This window comes from Pholcus phalangioides, unplaced genomic scaffold (genome assembly GCF_987345545.1).
Source record: "Pholcus phalangioides strain wild (caught in Gottingen) unplaced genomic scaffold, Ppha-v1.0 ptg000011l_1, whole genome shotgun sequence".
NCBI lineage: Eukaryota > Metazoa > Arthropoda > Arachnida > Araneae > Pholcidae > Pholcus > Pholcus phalangioides.
In genome coordinates, this window is record NW_028301604.1 from 45,931,700 (window position 1) to 45,954,150 (window position 22,451).

Here is a 22,451-nt window from a genome sequence, read left to right on the forward strand (position 1 = left end):
ATGAGAGGGAAACAGGAGGAAGAAGAACGAGAGAAGGTGGTTGAAAGAGACAGAACGAACTAGGTCTTGATGAGAGGTGGTTGTCCGGGGTTTTTGGAGGAAAGTATAAGGAGCGGAAGATGACGAAAGTCTGGGGTAAGTCTTGACCTATTGCTTTCTCCATTCCTCTCTCGCTCAAGGAGTAGTAGCATAAAACATATGTACTGATTTATAAGTATGTAATTTAAATACATCCTCATATATACATTATTTGTTATAGCTGTAAATAAATAATAATTTACTCCGACCTGAGGACAAGGGTTGAATAATTGAGTGATATTAATTGATATCTCGAGTATCAGCCCCAGACGCTGAGAGCAGCTCTGGGACAGAATCAGGTATAACTTACCATGATCGCGCATCGATACATTGGTTGAAAGGCTTTCGGTGTCATAGCAACGTGTGATGTGGTTCCCTCGTAGCTTCCCTTTCACTGAAAGTTAACTTGAAACGAACTGTAGTTTGTTACGTATGTTATATTAACGTATGTAACTGCATGTACATGACACTCATACGGCTGCAGTCAACGAGTAGTAAAAATTTCTTCTCACAACACAAGTGAACTAACATTAACAGGCAATATAAGATTATATTCAGAGGTATATTTCCCGGGTGGGGAATGGGTATGAGGGCTTTATCTCAAGAGGACAAGTTCAAGTGAAAGGGCGTAACCAAAATTGAGTAATTGGTGAACACGAATTAGAAAGGGAGAAGGGAGGCAAGGTTTGAATAGCCCACAGGTGGGAAAACTATAAATCCGCCTCTGATTATAGCCTACATTTATCAGGATAATTTTAATTTTAAAAACAATTCGTATCGTACATATAAACACTCCACAATATCTAAACCTTTATTTATTTTCAGTGCATTTGAGTAACATTTTATTTAAACACTTATATAACGTGAATATCGCAATAAAAAACCGGATGATGATTAATAGAATAATAAGGGATGCTATTTTAAACAACCATCAATTTTTTTCTTTTTTTAACGATACCTAGAAGATTTAAATTTATTGCAATTTAAATTGAATTCCAACAATTTAATTTGAAAAGTACTACATTATTTTTTGTCATCCGTATAATCTGTATCTCTATTTTATGATACAACAAAAACTCAAATAAAGAAAATTAATAATAGGCTAATTCATTTTCAATTGCATTAAAAGTTTTTCTAATTTGGGAACATGAATTATGGGGGGGAAACTTTTCAACACACACGCAAATCAACATATCATTTCCACGTTCGGTTTTGCAATATTCCATGTTTTCGCCAACGGAAAAATGTACACCAAGTAAACCAACCATGTACCAAAAGCTTAGACGCTAATGAAAACTATGTGAAAATATTCAAACAAGCCAGCCAAAGACATGCGACTGACCATAGACATAAGATTAATGGTTATATTATATCTATGCGACTGACACCATAGTCGTCTTTCTTATTGGTGATTATATGGCCTTTGTCGGTGCTCATCCTGTGGGCATTATGAAAGCTTCATCGAATCGTCATTTATAACTACTGTACATTTCTACCCTTGATCTGCGCGCAACTCCCTTCGCTGCGAGAAATAGAAATCCTAACAGAAAGTGGTAAGTGCGGCTCTCTCTCTTATACGCTGGAAATTAAATATTACTTTAATTGAATTATTAGTTAATTAAATATTTCAGGTTCTTATGGAGATACTGTAGTGGTAAATGTTGGTGACTCTCGGAAGAGGGGGCGGGGAGAAACTCTACACTCCGATAGGCGTTTACAGTTAAAGAGAGGCTCCACTGTAATTAGGGGAATATCATACAAACCGAAATTTTTCCACATGGTATTTTTTAAAAGTTTTATGACAGCAAAAATCAATTATTGAACATTTTCAATATTTAATAACTGAATTTTCAAACATAATTAAATTTTGATACACAGTTAAATGTTCAAATGTACTTGATATGGTAATTGCAATAATAAAATATTAATATCAATTAAAATTTTAATTTCGATGACCTTTCCGCAATGAGAAAAAATTATTTTTAGTGAACTGCGTGTACACATTTGTTCAAACTTCGTATTTCACGTATAAGACAAAACCTACATACAAGCTCGCGTGGAACATGTACAGTGAAGAATCGACGGTTCGACGAATTGATTCTGCGCTGTAATATATGAATTGACTTCACGACGAATTGACACGGCGGCAAACTTGCACAGCTACGAATTGAAGCTGCGACAAATTCGTACCGCAATGAATTGACACTGCGACAAATTTGTACCGCGACGAATGGGTCTCCGACAAATTTGCACCGCAATGAATTGACACTGCAACGAATTTGTACCACGACGAATTGAGGCGCGACGAGTTGAGCGCGACAAGTTGATTGCGACAAATTGACCGGCTACGCTCCACATCTTGCAGCAGGGCCCCTAGGCTAGGATCTTTTGCGGGCCCCTTTATGATAAATTAATAGATTGAAAAAACACAAAATTATGAGAATTGTCCCGGACCGCAGGGCTGAAGCCCTATCAGCCTCTCACCCTTATGGGACCATGGTCCTAAGATTGAATCAGACGTATTTTTCCCCTATAAGTTATTCAGGAGCGGTCTTAGGGCGGTGCGACCGGTGCAATTGCACAGGGCGCCAAAACACGTTAGATATACGTTACTAGAAAAATATCTTTAAGGTTCGTATTTAAAAAAAAATAACTGTATAAAATGTACATGAAGAATCACCGATATGAGAAAAAAAGATTTCAGTGTGTATATATAGTACTACGGTTATTTTTCGAAAAGAAAAGAATCGATGGGCAGTGAAAGTATAAACGTACAGTACATAGCGATTTTTATCACATAAAAATGCACACGTACTTCAACTCTTTTCTTTTCCCCTGCAAAAGATTTTAGAAGGAAGACAGCCTTTCTTTTTTGTTGTGCTGTAAAAGATAAAAATACAAATACAAATACAAATACAAATACAAATACAACACCACAACAGGCAAAATGCCCAACGAGGTGGCTGATAACCTCGTTGGGCATCGAATTGTGTGTGCGTGTGAGAGAGAGAGAGAGAGCGCCTCGGTCACCAAATTTTTCTAACGAGTGCAATAGTGTTTTCCTGTGTTGTGGGGAGTATTACAGAAATTGAATGTGTTTTTTTATGTAGGGAAAGATTTTGAGCCAGTGGTGTTCATGTGCCTTTTCCCCGACTTGTATTACTTATATTAAAAACGCAGAATCGAATCGCCAACGCAGTGCAGTATTTCAAAAAAAAATATTAAATAAATATAGAAAAAATTGGGACCCTGCACTTGGGCCTCGTTTCTACCTTTCACACGAGGGGAAACAAAAATGTTCTTTTTCTCTCTCTCTCTTATACGAGAAAACCCGAGCACTTTGGCGCCCCCGATCACTGGTCCGTCTCCCAACTTGCCAGACTTTCCTGGTGGTGCAAGCATAGGGAGCTCGGTCGAACTGGGTGTGCTCTAAAAGGGCGTCAAATCCGAAGTGAAAGGGTGGAAAAAAATAGGAAAAATTATTTGTGCCCCCGCTGTATGAGGGGCGCCAAATCTGAGGTAGGAAGGGCGAAAAAAAGTTAGGAGGGAATTTTATTTCTGCCCCCTTCTAGTCGGAGCTCCAAGGGCGAAAGAAATTACAGAAAATTATTTCTGCCCACTTTAGGAGGGGCGTCATATCCGAAGTGGAAAAGCGAAAAAAAAATTAGGAAAACTTATTTGTGTCCGAGGTAAAAGAGTGAAAAGAATTTGACATGATATGTTATGACATAAAATATCACTGTTATTTTGAACATATCAAAACGAAGCGATTGAGACAAAAGTGTTTTTTTAATTGGGGGAAGTCAGAGGCATAAAAATAGGTCTCGCTTGGGTAGAGATTTCGTCTCAAGTCGCCCCTGAGTGCAACGTTATGAGTGTTGACTTAAAAATTGAAACAAACTATATATACACAACTGAACATCTTTTCGGAGTTTCATGGATCTTGTTCCAGATACCAGGTGAGTAATGGTAAAGCATCCTATGAGGCTCCTAGACAATATCTCTATCTAGGAGGCCTTGGTAAGGAGGCCGTGGTGTGGCCACCACGGGAGTCAAAGAAGACATCTTTTCCCTTTCAAGAAACTAATGAGGAACTTATGTTCAAAATTCAATTTGATTTTTTTTAAACGGCGTAGTAAACCAGATTCCACAATCATGACCCCCACCCCCAATTCTGTGTTTGAAACTAAGAAAACGTTTGAGGAGCAAAATATATATTGCTTTATTCCATTAGGATTGTTGTCCCTATATGCTTCACGACATTGTTTTGCACCTTGGTAAGGTACTTTCTTTTCTTTCAAACCGAGCACAACTCAGGTCTATCACCATTTATGGGCGATTTACTACCTAGTGAGTTGTGCCTGAAGTGTAACTGTATTTGTACCTAACAGTCTGAGTGCGTATGTAGTGTTGCGTTTGATTTTTCAGTGCTGCCATCTATATTTCAGAAATGAAGTGAGTGATGTATTATGATTGAATTACCTTTGTACTGCTTTTAGGTCTTTTGCTCTCTGTGGCGAGACTTTTTAAAGGGGAGAACGGCTCGCATTCGCGCTTTGAAGTTGGGAACCACAGAAAACCAACTTCATTCAACCACCACTGCGACGACGGTGGGGTTCGAACCCGGGACCTCGCAACGCGAGTCCGTCACGATTTGGTAAGGTACTAGGTGGAAGAGCGATAATACGTCTCACCAAATAGATTTATTAATTAAATAGCGTGCCAGTTTATCAACACATGTAATTTTTCCACTACGTTATATATTATTTGGGAATACGAATCATTGTGTGAACTTGATCAATCTAGCTGCCTGCAACTGTAAGGTAGCCTTATGTATTATGATTTGAGGCACAGTGGAAAACATTTGGATACACAGAGGGCACCGCGAACCAAAAGAAAAAGTTCGGGAACTAGAGTGATTTTTATGCCCATGTTTTAGGAAATGAAAAGATAACATCTGAAAGAGAGAAATGCGAGATTTTCCAGGAGCAGTTTGGTGCCATTAAAAGTAGATGTAGAACAGTTGGAAACATAGGCGTACGCAGAATTTTCTCAGGGGGGGTTTCAATTTTTTTTTTCTTCTCGGGGGGAATGTAACATTTTTTCCTGCAAAATAACACTATAATCTCGGCTTGAGGGGGAGGTTAGAACCCCAAACCAGGGTCGTAACTAGATGCTTGGTCACCCGGGGCAAGCGCGCACTTTGACGCCTCCTTGTTGAAGGAGAGATTTCAGAATGAAATTTGCTCCCCCTCGGGTCTAGCTCCCGGGGCACGAGACCCGCCTGCTCCCCGTAGTTGCGGCCCTGCCCCAAACTTCCCCCTTTGAGTACGCCAATGGTTGGAAGGTACTATTAGCTGAGATTTACATGGCTATAGAACGAACTCCCTTTTCAGGAAAGTGCTCTGTACAAGTGGAGAAGTCGAAAAAAAAGGTTTTTCTTTCAAGTGAAGGAGGTTTGATAATCATCGATTCAGAACAAATACTATAGGAAGCTGGGCACAGCTATGTCTATCGAGTCAGAATATAGAAATGTAAAACGATTGTTATTTTCCCTTTTTTTTATGACTTTTTCAAGTGGGGTTGGGACATTGATTGCTGTCCAAATCTAAAAAACAATAGTGTGTACATGCGTATCGCGAGATACTGTTGACAATTCAGATTCGTAAATGGGGGATGGTGGGGGGGTGTTGATAGCACTTTCCATGTCGTCTTATTTGCGACCGGGACGTTTGCGACCGAATCGAAAAACGTAGTGTTTGCGACTGAAACCACAACGTGCGTCTGGAGCACCAATGGAAAAGCAGCATTTTATGACGTCAGTAAATCGGGAGTGGAAAAGAGGTTCTTTCTCTCATCTTCACTAGAGCTTGTTCGCATGATAGGGTTTTAATCAAAGCGCTTTCACACACACACACGGGAGAGAATTTCGGACGCGAGCGAAAGTTTTGTGAGGTCACAGTGCCAGTTCCTTATTGGTGTCTGTCATAAGCGCCTTACGCCCATTACGACATTACTACGACAGGCAGACGCTGCCCCTTCGCGAAGGAGCCAGCCCAGTTGACCTGGCCAATGTCCGAAATTTGAGCTTTCACTGGCCCCTATATATTGATCCTTATATATCCCTATATCGATTCCTATGATTCGGGGTCATCGACGCGTTGGCGTGTTTTTTCTGATAATTATGGCTATTTATTAGTTTGTTTTAATTGATTTATTTAGTTTGTTGAAATTAATACGCACACAATCAGTTAATTTTAATTTTAAAAATATGATTTTTTCATACCGTGGCCCGGATTATATGCAAATGCACATGTGCATATACATTTGCATATTTTGGCCTTTTCAGCATTAATGCATATAAATGCATAAAATCAAAGAATTTTCAGAATAAGTGCATGTTTTTAAAAGTTTATTTAAGCTCAATCACACTTTTTTTTAATAATGTTTCAAGTAAATATTGCTCGTAATATTTTCATAAAAAATTTTTTCGGAGGTGGGATTTAGTGAATTAATAGAGATGCTTGTAATACACTATTTTCCAAATATCGATCATTTTATTGAAACGCTATTTCTAGAGAGATATGTCATAAATGTTTAATTTTTTTTAGAAATAGCGTCGAAATTATTTTGTTACTGGAGCAGTTTTTTAAAGGATATTTTCTCATTTTTGGTTCATATTTCGGAATTTTTCGTTTTTCAGGGTATTTTAGTGCATATTTTGGGTTTTAATGATTATCTTGGCATTTTCAAGTGCATATTTGCATATTTCGCCACTTTTTAGTGCATATAATCCGGGCTCTACTGATGAGTCTGAATTTGAAGGTTTTTGATTGAACTGTAAATAATGCTATTGTTTCGTAAATAAACAATAGCCTTGTTTACAGTGATTTTATTACAGTGCGACAATTAATTAGCGTATCAATGGACTGATTATTGAAACACAAGTTTTTATTCTTATTTTTTTATATCCTGTGGATAATACGCTGCCGCGAATTATATTTTTTAATATTATATATTATATAGGCCTACGTGGGTTTTTTTTCTTCAAATTTCGCATGCGGATTATGCACCACCGCGGATTATACGCAGGAACATACGGTACAATAAAACGGTTGATATTTTGAAAATACTGTATTGCAAACATCTCTATTAATTCATTAAATCCTACCTCAAGAAAAAAAACCCTGAAAATTCTCTCATTTTATGCATTTATATGTATTAAAAACGGCCAAAATATGCAAGTGCATATGCATATAATCCAGGCTCTAGTTATAATAATCAACTCGCTATCCAAATGCTCCATTTCTGGCAAAAAGAGGAAAAAAAATGGAGGGGATAAAAGAAAAAGAACCGCAGCGTGATAAAATTCTCGTGTATCCACCGAACTGACGAAAAACACGCGAAAAAAATGGAACCAGTTGCGTTTTTGTGCGTTCGACCTTGAGAACGCGTCTTTTGTGCGGGGAACGCGTGTTGTGTGTGACCGGTCCCGTACAATTCTCTATTGTCCATTTTTCTGCAGTTTTTCCCCCTCTCCCGATTCACGCCCGTGTGTCCGTAGCTTCAAGCGCTTTGGTCTTGGTTATTTCACGCGACTGTTGATTGGCGCCAACATATCTTCTGGCGATGTTTAATGATGGATATACTTAATTTTACGCGTGTAATATCCGCAGTTATTTTAATGGTTTGAGCGTGAGACACGCATTGCGAATATTGTGGGTTCGAATCCCTGTAACTCAACTAAGGTTTTTTCTTTTCCTCCTCATCACTATTTTCATTTTTTTAATGTATGGTTAAACGTGATTCATTCATATCACTTGTATCCAATCAAAATAAATATGCTTTTGTAAATAAATGTTATATTAACATTATTATGTCTGACATGATAGAATCAAAACAGGATGAATCTGACTTTTTTTTCAAATTAAATATTGAGTTATTGTAAATAGTACACAGCCCAAGAAATTTTAAGGGTCAAACTCTTGTTCAAGCAAAAAAATACAAATAGAAAAAACACAAAACTTAGTTGTTTCAAATATTTAAATTGCAAAGGTGATTAATAAACTAAAAAAGTAAGGGTTCTGACGCAGATTTCCCATGATATGTAATATGAAATGATTTATACAATTTCTTTTTTTCTGTTTCATAGATTTCTTTTAATTATAAAAAAAAAATCCATGTTTTTAATTTTTTAAAGGAAAACTCATTTGTTCTTGATGTATTATATCCTCACTAACAGAATGCACTTCTTTCTTTCAAATGTTCTTCGTAATCACTTAATGTTCTAAACTTTGCAGAACACTTCTCTTCAACGCAAGAAATGGAACCTTCACATAAAATTTTGTGGACATTTCACGTGTTTCCTTAATATGAATTTATTTTTGAAATCCTTTTTACAGACGCCACAAATTTCTCTTCCCATTATGACATACAAGTCACCAAAGCAGGACAAGTCGCTGTTAGAAAAGCAGATGGTACATACCGTTTGTGCTGTGATATGAGAAAATTGAATTTGAAAACAGTTCCTGATTCCTATCCACTACCATGCATGACCGAAATGATAGATAATTTGTCAGGCTCTTATTATTTTTCTTGTCTGGATCTTTGTAGTGGGTTTTTCCAAATGAAAATGCACCCAGATGACACGTACAAAACTGCATTCATTACTCATAATGGCCTGTACGAGTGGACTCATGTTCCGTTTGGGATGCGAAACTCCCCTAATAGTTTCCAAAGGCATGGACATTATACTGTATTATCAGGCCTCAAACCATTGCAAATCGCTACTTACATAGATGACATAGTAGTTCTAGTAAAACAGTAGAAGAGAATTTGGAAAAATTGAAGATTGTTTTTGATAGATTAAGACAACACAATCTGAAGTTGAAGCCACAAAAGTGCAAATTTTTACAGACTTCTGTGACATATTTGGATTTTGTGGTATCCCAGGGCAAGGTTACTTCCGATCCCCGTAAAGTAGAAGTAGTGCGAAATGCCAAAGTGCCCGTAAACAGAAAATAAGACTAGGGCTTTTCTCGGCCTGACCGGCTTTTATAGGCGTTTTATTCCAAATTATGTCAATATAGCTTTGCCATTAATAAACTTGACAAAAGCTACTAATGAATTTGTGTGGTCAGAAGAGGCTCAAAAGTCTTTCGAAGTGCTCATTAGGGCTATTGTTTCCAAACCTTGTTTGAATCTACCGAACCTTCATAGGCCATGGTATTTGTATACTGATGCGTCTAATTATGCACTTGGACCTGTATTAGCTCAAGATGATGACCAAAATATTCGTCATCCTATAGCTTTTGCCTCTCGAAAGTTAAAATCCCAAGAGACAAAGTATAGTACTGTAGAGAAAGAACTTCTAGCTCTAGTATATGCCATAAATCATTTTAAGCAGTATTTATATGGTCAAAAGTTTACTTTATATTGTGACCAAGCATCATTGTCAAATGTATTGAAATTGAAAGATCCACATTCTCGTATAGCCAGGTGGGTCATGCACCTACAACAATTTGATTTTGTAGTAATACATAAACCAGGTTCAACAAATATCACTGCAGATTATTTGTCGCGACATGTTCTGCCTGTTACTTATGTGCAAGTGCAGTCTGTGCCTAATTATTCGTCGGCAGAAATTGCTGACGCTCAAAAGAAAGATCCTTTCTGTTGTAAAGTGTTTGAATATTTAAATTCTAAGTGTGAAAATGGTAGCATTCCTAAGCGTTATAAAACTCTTAAATTTTTTGTGCATGGTTCTATATTATATGTGTGCTCGACTCAGTCGGAGCAAATAAACAAAAAATGGAAATTAGTTGTACCAGAGTCCTTGATTCCAGAGGTGTTAACCCTTGCCCATGATGTACCATCATCCGCACATCAAGGAGTATCTAGAACTTTGTCGAGAGTAAAGATGTCATATTGGTTTCCCCGAGTATCGTTTCTCACCAAACGTTTTGTCAGGTCGTGTATTTCGTGTATGCAAAAGAGAGCACATTGTAAACAGCCGAAGAGTCCCTGTGACTGAACGTCCAGATCAAAGAATCGCTATGGACTGCATAGGTCCATTACCTGAAACCACTGCAGGAAATGTTTATATTGTGGTTATATCGGACTATTTCACGAGATGGCCCGAGGCATACGCAGTTCCTCATATCCGGGCAGAAGTAATCTCCCAAATGCTCGTAAAATACATCTCTCAACACGGTATCCCAGAGCAAGTGATTACAGATCGTGGGTCGAACTTTGTTTCAAAACTCATGACAGAATTGTATAATACGTTAGGGATAAAGAAGATAACCACTCATTCGTACCACCCTCAAGGAGACGGTATGTTGGAGCGCCTGAATGCAACAATAATCCAATCACTCAGCCATTTGGTCTCCGAAACGCATGTTGACTGGGATTTACATTTGCCGTGGGCCCTATTAGCCACCAGTCAGCGATTCACGCAGCAACGGGTTATTCTCCGGCATTCCCCCAGTATGGTCGTGAATTGGTCATTCCTATAAACATGCTCGGACCACTCCCACGAACAAAGTTTGACTCCCATCACGTTTTTGTGAAAGAACTGGAACGTACTTTGGAAAGAACATTCCGGATTGTGAATTCGAACTTACTGAAATCAGCTGAAATGCAAGAACAGCGGAGAGCTCTGGTGTCAAAAGATAAGAATATTCAGATCAATGATTTGGTGTTTCTATTTGTGCCAGCGATTAAGCCGCATCTGTCGAGGAAATTGTCAAAACAAAATATTGGTCCTTACAAAATCATATCTAAATTATCTCCGGTCAGTTATAAAATAACTAGCGTAAGCAACCCTGCTGACACCCAAATCGTGCATATCGACAGACTATCTAAGTACCAGCCACGGGATGACTTGTTGATAAACAGGCAAGATTCCGAAACCTTACATCCGAACAAATTGGAGACACGAAATACGTCTGAGCAAGTGAATATTCCTTGTGAACTTCAGATGCCATTCCCCTTGGTTTATTATCCGTCCGCCCCAGCACCGGATCGAAGTTCCTCTAGATATAATCTCAGACCTACCATACGTCAGCCTGTCAGATTTGTGCCATAAGGTACGAATCGAATCGAACTGGGCTGTATTGCCAATAAACTTTGTACCTGTGTGTGTGTAGTGTAACATAATGTAAAAACTTTTATATATATATCCGGATGGTAGTGCATCACCACAGCTACTACTCAAGTGAACATTGGTTTCGTTTTTGATAAAAATGTTTGTTTCGTGATGTAAAATTATCTAAATTTTGATTGCTAAGGTTGTTACCCAGCTTTAGATTTTTTTTTTAATGTGTCTTTTTGAATATCACATTATGTTAGCACACGCAATTTGTGCACTTTTGCTAGTAGATACTCTAATGTAATGTTTTAAAATGTGAGAGAATGTGGCTCTTTCGTTAATTAATGACAGAACATTGCCAAATTACCATTTGTACATAAATTTTATAATTTTCATATTTAGCTACTCATAATATAAAATGTAGATACCCAGTGCCGAAGTGTGTCGTAGTTTCGTTTTTTAAGTTTAGACGTCTGATTGTCTCAGCTTGTTTCCTCAGTCATGAAAAAAAAAACCGCTCAATTTTTTCTCCTGGTTGCTTTGGTACTATTATTTTGTTTATTTCATATGTCATATTGCATACACAACACATTCTAGTTACGGCAATAATTTTTGGATTTCAGCTTAGTCCGAAAAAGTAACGTGTGTGTGCTTTCCTTTTTTTTTCTTCCTCCCTATCGACACATTCTCTTCCCCTATCAACATATGTCTTCATTATTGCATGGATACATTCGTAATTTTGCAACAGCTTGTATGATTTACGATTACAGCTATGATACTTGTGCATAATGCGCTATGTGGTCATTCATAGGATCAATTTTATAATCTTCTAACAATAGAATGAGTAGTATGATGTGTTGGAGGTGAGACGAAGTTAAAATATGAAAATATGGTTCAGTTCTGTGTTATAAGTATGGGGTTTGTTTGTTTTGATATGCATATTATGGTTTCGATTGATTATTATGTCATGATTGATTACGCTATGAAGTAAAACATATACTAGTATCCTTTACATGTAGGAAAGATGTTAGAGAAATTATGTAGTTGGTAACACGAACAGATAATTGAAATTTTTAGGGGCATCGGAACGTTTTGATGAACGACTGTGGAATACCGTCATCCTGAGCGAGAAATTCATTTGCTTGTATTCGATTTCACAAGAATTACATTACTGCGATTTCTTTTTGTTGAAGGAGAGTCGTTGATTTGCCTATGTGTCATGTATGATCAGTATTACAATTATTTTTGCCAACAAGAAACATAGATAGACAGACTTGCTATAAGAGTATAGTATTTTCGACTGTTCTGTATACATGCATTTGAATCTTTTTTTATACACTTCGCATAACAAAAAAAAAAATTGTACTACCCCCTTCCCGTAGGTAATATGTTATGATCGAAGTCATAACACATACTTTATGTAAATTATATTATTGTTTTAGATGGCTATATATTGTACATAAAGTGTAGGTGCTTTTCTTTTTCTTCTCGGCTGGTGAAGGGAAATTTTCTCACGGATCGTGGGAACGGAAGTTTGACCACATGGCCCCCTCGGACATTCCTTAGATGGACGAGGTCCACTTTCACTTGGAAAGGGGTCGGATGGTCTGAGTTCCTGGAAACTTTCCGTGAGATCTCATCGAGCACGCTGATTGGCTCAAAGTCCCACTCCAGGAGCACTATCATTTAAGTTTCGCTTCTCTCGGGGCGATTCTTGATGAGTATGTCGAGGTGTTAAGATGTAGTAAATTAATACTTGAGCACGACTTCGATTTCCGTGCTTGTGGTCTGTGTGAATAGTAATGAAGTATTGAAAGGCACTCCGAAAAAATGGGTATCGTTGTAATCTAATGTTATTTATATTATATATACATATATATTTTGTGATTATGTAACCAAGGAGTCATGTAATTCTTTTTTTTCTCACAACGCAAATGTCCTATTCATGAAGTAAATGTAAAACTTTAAAAATTCTAATCGACTCGAATCCTTTCTTGAAGTTTTGTTTAAGTCTTTTGATATTTTTAGTATCGAGCGAATATAACACACTTTCGGTAACGTCATAAAATGCTGCTTTTTCATTGGTTGCTGGTTTTGGGTCTACCGCAGGCTGTAGACGCACATTAGTCATACTCATTCTCCATCTTTGAGCAAAAGTGTGACGTCAGTATTATCTCTGTTCCCTACCCTGCAATAGAACCCCTTTATATACAGGCCAACGCATCCGCCATTTTGGTCCTCTGTAGCGCTGCTCAATGTTATCCTACCGTAGGATCCTCAGGACCTCTTCCTTTTTATATTATTATTAGTGTTTGTGAATCATTTTTGTCAATTTTTTTCGAAATTACTGCAAAAATTTCGTGATATTCGGCTCCGGAATGTTAAAATTCGGATAAAAAAGGATTTCCAGAGTGTTAAAGACCAATGCAAGAAATGAATCGTGAACTGCGCATTACAGTGCCAAGTTCCTCACAGGGAAGAGGAGCTTGCCTGCGTGAAGTAAGTAAAATTGAATTATTTTTTGAATTAAATTTTTTTATAATCATATTTGTGATAATGTTGTTAAATTAGAAAAAAAATCAGTGGGAAATAGCAGACGATATTTGGTGCCATAATTTTGTGTTGTGTGTATCATAAGAGTGACTGTTATTTTAAAATGCGCAAATCATTTTCACTTTTTCTATTCCATTTGATTTTTTTTTAGAGAAATGATGCATTAGTAGATGATTTTTAACGAAAAGAAATAGTTGAATTTTGAATTTATCGTAAGTTTAATCCTCCAACATTTCTGATTGCTCGGTGTCGGCCTTGTGCGACCGTGCCCTGTGCGACCCGTGCCCTGAGCGACCAAATCCTTCTCCATTCTTTACTTGGACAAATCCTTTCCTTTATGATATCTTGGTGAATAGAGTAATCTTCCGATTAGATTTCCTTTCTTCCTTTGTATTGAAACTTCCCTCATATCACCAATATAAGTGGAACTATAGGAATACAGTAGGTACTGTCTATACGACCTTTTTTTTTTTTTTTTTTTTTTATTAATTGAACAATACACAAATATACATATGAAATTGAGCGCTAAGCGCGCACACAAACAATAAAGACATCTGTGTGGCCCCAAGGGACAATTGTCCTTCCAGGAAGCCTATAAGAATTATGTCTTATCCGTTTACACAAGCAAAATAAGAGATTAAAAAAAAAAAAAAAAATTAAATTAAATAAAAAAGAAAAAGAAAAATAATAATTATAAAAGTAATACAATGAGTGATACATATACACACACATATATACATATATATATACACATATATATATCTTTTTCTCTTTTCCTTTGAATATTTCTATTTGTTTAGCCGCCAATTTGAACCAAAGTACATTACAATGTTATTAGGTTTTCTATTTGCATGAAGACATAAAGCAATGGGATAAAATTTATCACAGAAAAAAATATAAAATAGACGATTGTAACTTCACAATTGTGAAGGTTCCGCAAAAATTCGAGAATTATATATATTGTAGGTGATTCAGTGTGCAAGACATAATTTATGTAATAGTGTCTAGATATGCTATTGGCAGGACATGTGAAAATAAAATAGAGCAATCAAGAACATTTCATAATGCTAGGAAAATATCATTTTCGTTATTTCAGACGTTTTTACATATTGATATATTTCGTACTTTTTGTTAGTGTTGTTAGTTGTTTGGTACTCCGATTGGAAAAAATTCATTATTTTAGGTGCATTGAAAGAGAAACTTTTCTGGAAGAGATGTTTTTTAGTTTTTGGTATTTGATATTCGTTTTTAAGTCTTACCGAGGTTCTATTTGTTTTTCTCTGTAACCATTCGTTGTTTCTTGTTAAGAAGTTAATCATTCTGTAAATATATAGCTGTCTGATGCTAAAAATATAGCTATTTATATTATTACTGTTTTCACGATATGTGTCCATTATCATACTTCTTATTTTATTATATATGTTGCTTAGTTTCTCAATGTTGGTTTGGTATGCACCTCCCCAAGCACATAAGCCATAGGTTATTATCGAGAAAACCCAAGCATAGAAAATATCTTTTAGAAAGTCTGCATCTATTACGTACTTTAATCTATATATCAGGACTGTGTGTAATCTAAGTTTTTTGACAAGTTTGTTGCAATGAGCACTCCATTTTAGGTCATCTTGAATGATTATTCCTAGATATTCATACTCGTATACTCTTTCTATGAGTTCGCAATTACAGTTATGTTGTTCCTGTGGGTGACAGCTATGGATTTTAACGTGAATTTCAGTGTCGTGATGAATACTTCGTGTTTTTATGCATTGATATTTTGTTTTACTAATGTTTAGTTTAAGTTTATTTTTTGTCATCCACTGATTGATATTTCTAAGGTCATTTTCAGTTTTTATTAAAAGATTTGTTATATCGTCATCTTCTATATATAATGCTGTATCGTCTGCAAATGAGATTAGCTGTCCGTTCAGGTACATTTTGCAAAAGTTATTTATATAAATTAAGAATAATGTGGGACCCAACACTGATCCCTGGGGAACACCTTTTTTGGTTTCGTGGTAATCACTAATTTCCTTATTTATAGTAACAGCTTGGTGTCTATGTAAATAATAAGTTTTGAACCATTCAAGTACATGTCCCCTGACTCCAGCCTTATGTAATTTTATTGTTAATATATTTAAGTCTACGTTATCAAATGCTTGCTTTAAATCCAGATAGACTATTATGCAATATTTGTTATTATTGTAACCATTATTTAGATAATTACAGACTTTTAGTATAGCCATTTCAGTATTTTTGTTTTGCTGGAATCCATACTGATTGCATGCAATATAGTTGTTATGGTTTAAGAAGCTAATTAGTTGTCCATTCATATGTTTTTCAATAACTTTTGAAAATATTGGAAGAACTGAGATTGGTCTGTAGTTAGCCATATTGTTAGGATCTCCTTTTTTGTAGATTGGATGTACAAGGGAGAACTTAAGTTGATCGTAAAAATGACTTTTACTTACTGAAGAATCAATTAGGTTTTTTAAGATATCAATGTGGTATAGTGCAATAATTTTCAACATTTTTGGTGTTAGCCCATCATATCCATTTGATTTATGTTCATTTAAATCATTTATTAATTTTTTTAAAGTGGGTATTTCTATTTCCATGCTCACCATTGAATTTGAAACACAGTCATTTTCATCCTCATACATGTGTTCATTATCTTCTCTATCCAGGTTTCTTGTAATAAAGTCTATGTTAAGTTGATTTGCCAATGTTATTGAGTCTTGGTGATTTGGAAGAATTTTATTTGAATTATTTTTGTTGAGTACAAAGTTGTTAATATATTTCCATTGTTTTCTTTTGTCTTTATGACATTCAAAAAATTTGTTTTTTTGATATTCACATTTGGCTTGCTTAATTTGGTTTTTCAGTGTCTTATCATAGTTTTTGTATTCCATTTCATATGTAATTATGCCTGGATACTTTTTGTATTTTTTATATAATTTTTCTTTGACGTTTATTTTTTTTATGAGCTCTTTTGTAATCCATTTATTTTTACCTGTTGATCTTTTTGCTTTTTTTTTTAGTCCACAGGTTTGAGTTAAGTGTTATAATATCTAGAAAGCGTTTATATTTTTGATGGACCAACTCCTCATCACAGACGTTTTTAAAAGAGATATTTGATATAAAGTTTTCAAATTTACTATAATCAATTATGGTTTTTGTACATTCAATATTATTCGTTACTTTTCCTATATCTTGAAAATCAATGTATCCTAATATTGGATAATGGTCTGTTAGTTGAGTTTTGAACACATTAAATTTTTGTGTAGTATTCTTCTTCGTTCTATAAAAAGCATGATCAATACATGTGCCTCCTACTTCAGTTTCTCTAGTAATAGACTCCTGTAAGGACACAAAGCCACCAACAGCCATTATATCTAAGTAATTAGAGATTTCGTTATTGTTATCAAGTATATTTATATTTATATCACCAACAATTAGCATATTTTGTCTTGTACTTTGAATAAGTATCTTAAGCTCATCATTAAATTGGGATATGGTGAAAAAATGTGATCTATAGAGTAATAACACTTCAACATCATAATCTGGGAAGTTTATCCATACGCTTTCTGCAGTTTTGAATTTGCTAGATTTTTTAGTACTTCTAAGGGCTTTATTTACATACATAATGACTCCACCTGATTTGTTGTATGTTCTACAGTCAGAATATGAATAGTAATCAGTAATGCATTCATAATTAATAATGTTATAGTTGAACAGTTCATCCTCCTTCACCCATATTTCTGAAAGACATATTATATCTATTTGAACTTGTAGAGATCTCAAGAATACAAGGAAAGTATCAAAGTTAGATTTTAAACTTTGTATATTTACAATTAGGAAATTTATATGCTGGTTAGAATTTTGAGAGTAATTAAAAAACTTATCTACATCAGTCAATTCCTCCAGAAAACCTTCGTCCTGCTCCAGTTCAATATAATTTATATATTCATTGTTCGTCATTTCTGTTTAACTTCCTGAGGTCTTCCTCATCTCTAATTCTCCATACATGGCTGTTTTCAGTTTTCCGGAGGAAAATTTTCCCCTCTTTTGTCCAAGCATAATTATAATCATAGGTCTTTTTAAACTCTCTGACCAGGTAAAATAGATGCTTGCTCTCTTGGGAAAGATGCTCATTTACATATACCCTGTGAGGTTTGAAGTTGGGATCAATTTTGTCAGCTTTAACTTGATTCTCTTTTGCCTTCTGTATCCACAGTCTTTTGGAATCTTCATTCACGAATCTCACAATTATGGGCTTGCTTTTGGCTGAATTTCTAGTAGGCACTCTGTGTAAGTTTTTTATTGGTGTGTCTTCCTCTATGCCAATCTCCTGTTTTAGAGCATTGACAATTTCTATAACACTTTCTTGGGCTGTTTCAGGAACACCGTTGATCTCAATATTATTTTTCCTGCTCCTATTTTCCAAGTCGTTTACTCTTATTTTCAGCTCCTTCATTTCATCCTTCAAGTTTTTATTTTCCAGTTTTATCTCCTTATTTTCTTTGTCAATTCGCTCTATATATATTTTCATGTCATTAATTTTTTTTCCAAGTTCTTCCATGCATTCTGAGTTGTAGGTTATTTCTTTTACTAGTCCACTCGTTTCTTTGCTTGCCTCTTCATATTTTTCCTTTAGATCTTTGATGGATTTATTAAATGAAGCTTTCATTTCCTGTCGAAGATTTTTTGTATTTTATCCAAAGAGGGGCCGGAATCAGCACTATCCGGGTTGGTCTCCTTCACACACTCAAAACACAGAAACGCCTCCTTTTTTGTCCTCGATATTTTTCTAAAGGCCCCCTCAGTTGTTCCCGCACAGACAGGATGTATAAATCGCGAACATTTTTTACATTTGAAAAATTCTGATTCATCTACAACGAAATCCCGGCATTTCATACATCATTCCTTCATCATTCCTTCTTTATCTCCTTTGGAATTTTCCCATTTATACGACGCATAGTGGGATATTTTACCCGAAAACCTGGTTAAATTATTTTTACATTTTCAGTGCACTATTTTGAGCTGATATGTCGACTAATTTATCGTTAAAATACTGAAAGAATTTTGCGGGATAAATTATAAAATATGAACATATGGAAATATATTTTGACATAAATTATATAATTCCCCCAATGATGAGGGAAATTCCTCAATAAAAAAGAAAATCTAATTGATGTAAATAATTGATGTAAATAATTGACGTAAAATTGTTATAAAATGCTAATAATAAATTGAGTGAAATTATTCTTGAAAATTATTTTTTCCGATAACACTGGTCACAATTCCTCCCTGTAGATTTTCATGTTAAAATTTTTCATTTATACGACAAATAACTTCAATTATGTTGACTCTGACTGCAATGCCAACATGGCTGGAGGTACGGGGGGGAGGGGGGAAAGGCGTGGAAATGTTTCAATTCCTTGAGCTACATTAATAATTTAGCGTAGTTTGATTCCTCAACTTCGTGAGGAAAAGTAACAAATTACTAAAAATTCGGGTATGCTTTCGTGGACGCATCCACAAATTTACATGTAAAAGAATCTATTTTAAGTCTTGATTATGTGCAAAGATTATTCGTCATTGTTTGAATCCATCACTATTAACCGAGCAACTGCGTAACCAGTTCTCTGCTGTGTTTAAATTGCATTCGAGATAAAATGAAAAATTTTCACTTAAAATTCTGAATGTCACTGCTGGAGAAGTTCCACAATTTTCATAGATTTCAAGACAGTGTATTTATCAGTAAAATACAGTGGATTGAAATAAATTCTTCAAGAAAAACTACGGGGAAATAGGCCCGTGATACACATGTTACAAAAGTAGCATGTATATCACGGGCCATATACGAGATGAATATTCTTATTTATAGTCGTAATTATCGTATTATATTTTATGAGTTAGGAAGATAGTTTTAATACTTGATTTCAATGAAGAATAAAAATTCAAGTTGGCTTGATTGAAAAAATCCAGAGAAAAAAACGGGCCATTTTTTTTCCCCAAGAAGTCGGGATGGTAAAAATTACGTGAAAATACGGGGATATTCCAAGAAATATAGGACGTATAGTCATCCCACATACATCAGCATAATTGAAAAATAATTTTATTGTAATAAGTGTAGAATGCTACATGACAACCATAGAAATAGTATTAAAAGTATAATTCGCGTTTTTCAACTTTACACTAATTTATACCATATTATCAGTAGGGTAACCCCGTGTCCCTTATTTTACGGGACATTCTCGTACTTTCACGTAAATTTGGCCGTTCCGACTTTCTTAATACAATTTTCCTATATATTTCCAACAATGCTATAATTTGAATTAAAAATTTCTACTGAAATTGTGGATGAAGGTAATTTTCATAATTTATAAAATATTTAGATAATTATTAAAATCTCATCTCGTGTATTTTCCATACTAAACATTTTTTCAGTTAATTAGAGTTCAATTCGCTGCGATTTCTATTATCCCGTCATTGCTCAACCCTCGTTAATTTTTCAGAAATTTTAAAACAGTTCGTAGTTTTGCCAACATCTTCAGTGATGTCCCGTATTTTCTTCATAAAATTCTAATTTTCCATACTTTTCTAACGAAATATGATATGAATTTTTTTCTACAGTAATTTGTAGAAGCTCAAAATGTCATTTGATCATTTTTGTCGAACCACGGTAATTTTCTGCACACGAGTACTAATTAGACCAGGAGCTACAATTTATTGCCGATTCCGAGAACGACAGACTTTTTTTTCATACTCACCGAATAGTTGATGCACTAACCAATCGATGTGGGACTCTGCTGCAGCAATCTTTTTCGGTGGTCATGTTGCCATTTCTGTTGTAGTACCCCCGTGTCAGGAAAGTTTCTGACATGGACGAAATGGATATCGAACTCGCGACACCTCTAAACATTAGTTATAAACCGGTACTGTCCATGAAAACGGGACGTTTGGTCACCTTTTATGAATCTGTAACAAAACTTCTATTTTGCACTAGATCAGTTTCCCAACCTTTTTTTGTCCCATCCAATTCTTCAGAAAATCTTTTCACACTTGTTAAGTTTTCACAAAACTGTAACGACTGTTAATTGTAATGACTGAGTTTTTCCTATGTTATGTTATCGAATGGCATGTAGCTAAAGTGCTTGTGAAATACTGAACTAGTCATGGTCTCATCGAAATCGTCAAATATGATCCTATTTTAAATATAAACGGATAATAAATTTTCGACCTACTTTTTTACTCATTTTCATCAAGTTTTTATTCTACCGCAACTGTCTTTGGAGTCTAGTGAGAAAACAGCTTGTCAAATGATGTGATGGGCTGAATTTTAAATATTATGTTCTCCACAGGAACCTTTTGGTGTGCGAAAACCCAGTTATAAAAAAAGTTATGAAAATAATATCTGAAGAAGTTAGAACGTCCCGCTTCGGGGCCGAATAAAAATGACTTCATAAGCGGGGTGACATAATAACGAGTAAAATTTTTTACAAATTGTACTAACAGGACCAAAAAAAACTGACTCTATAGGCGGGATGACGTGAAACGTGGTCAACGTTATACTGAAGTCTTACTGTATAATGTTACTCTCAAGATGGATATTCAAGTTTTCGTCTCGATGAACTAAATTAGTTCATACGATTTGAACGGTATAAAAAAATATAAAAACGATTTTAAATAAATTAAAAAATAGATTTTTTGCTTTCCATCACATACTCAACTAAATATTACATAATCTCTATAGTAGATTGATTACAGAAATAGAATAGCAATTCAATTATAATGCCAACACATGAGGGATGACCCCCTTGTTGTGGAGGTGAACAATAGAAAAGGATTTGGTCGCACAGGGCACGACGATATTTATCTTGGTCGCACAGGGCACGATTTTTCTTTGGTCACACAGAGCACGGTCGCACAGGGCACGTAACCGATTGCTCACGTTTTCGGTTCCTATTGTGGCGAGTTATCGCTACTTAGTAACGACTTATCGCTGTTTCAGAGAACAGCCCCGCAATCTTGCTTGATCACTCTAGTGAGCTTTTCGGATTTGGCGACTTATCGCTTGTACATCGAGAGTATTCCGTGGGATTAAAAGTAAATGTAATAAACGTAGTTCTCTTCAATTTGTTTTTATTTCCGTCTCTATTATTTTTTTAAAATAAGTAACAAAATTACGCGTGTTTATTAGTAACCGTTAATTAGTGCTACAGTACTAGTCAAATTTAAGGGACCAATCATCAAGATATTTGTTCAAAGGGCTCTAGCCAAATTAAGTACAGTGGAACCTCAATATGAGACATGATTTTTCAGTTCAATGTTATCAGTCGTAATCTCCTCACCATAGCCCAGAAAATGAATTAAAAAGACACCTTCTATCTAACAGATGGGGGGGGGGGGGTTGTACATCCAACATTGTGATGTCCACCAAAACTTTATTTTAAAGTTCCTATTCACATATTTTTTAGAAATGCACAAAATGTTGCAAAGTTCATTCATTCTACTCTTAATCTTCACATCGAGAGACAATGCCATAATTTGGGAAGGGTAAAAATTTATACTTTTTTTTCTTCTTCTTCTCGTGGTAATGGAGCAAAGGTGCTTATATCGCTTGTTAGATTACAGGTAAATATATGCTGTTTAGTGTATATGTATTTAATGTATATCTGCTGTTAGTGTTCAATTGGAATCCAAATGCTTTATTCTGGAACAGCTTTAG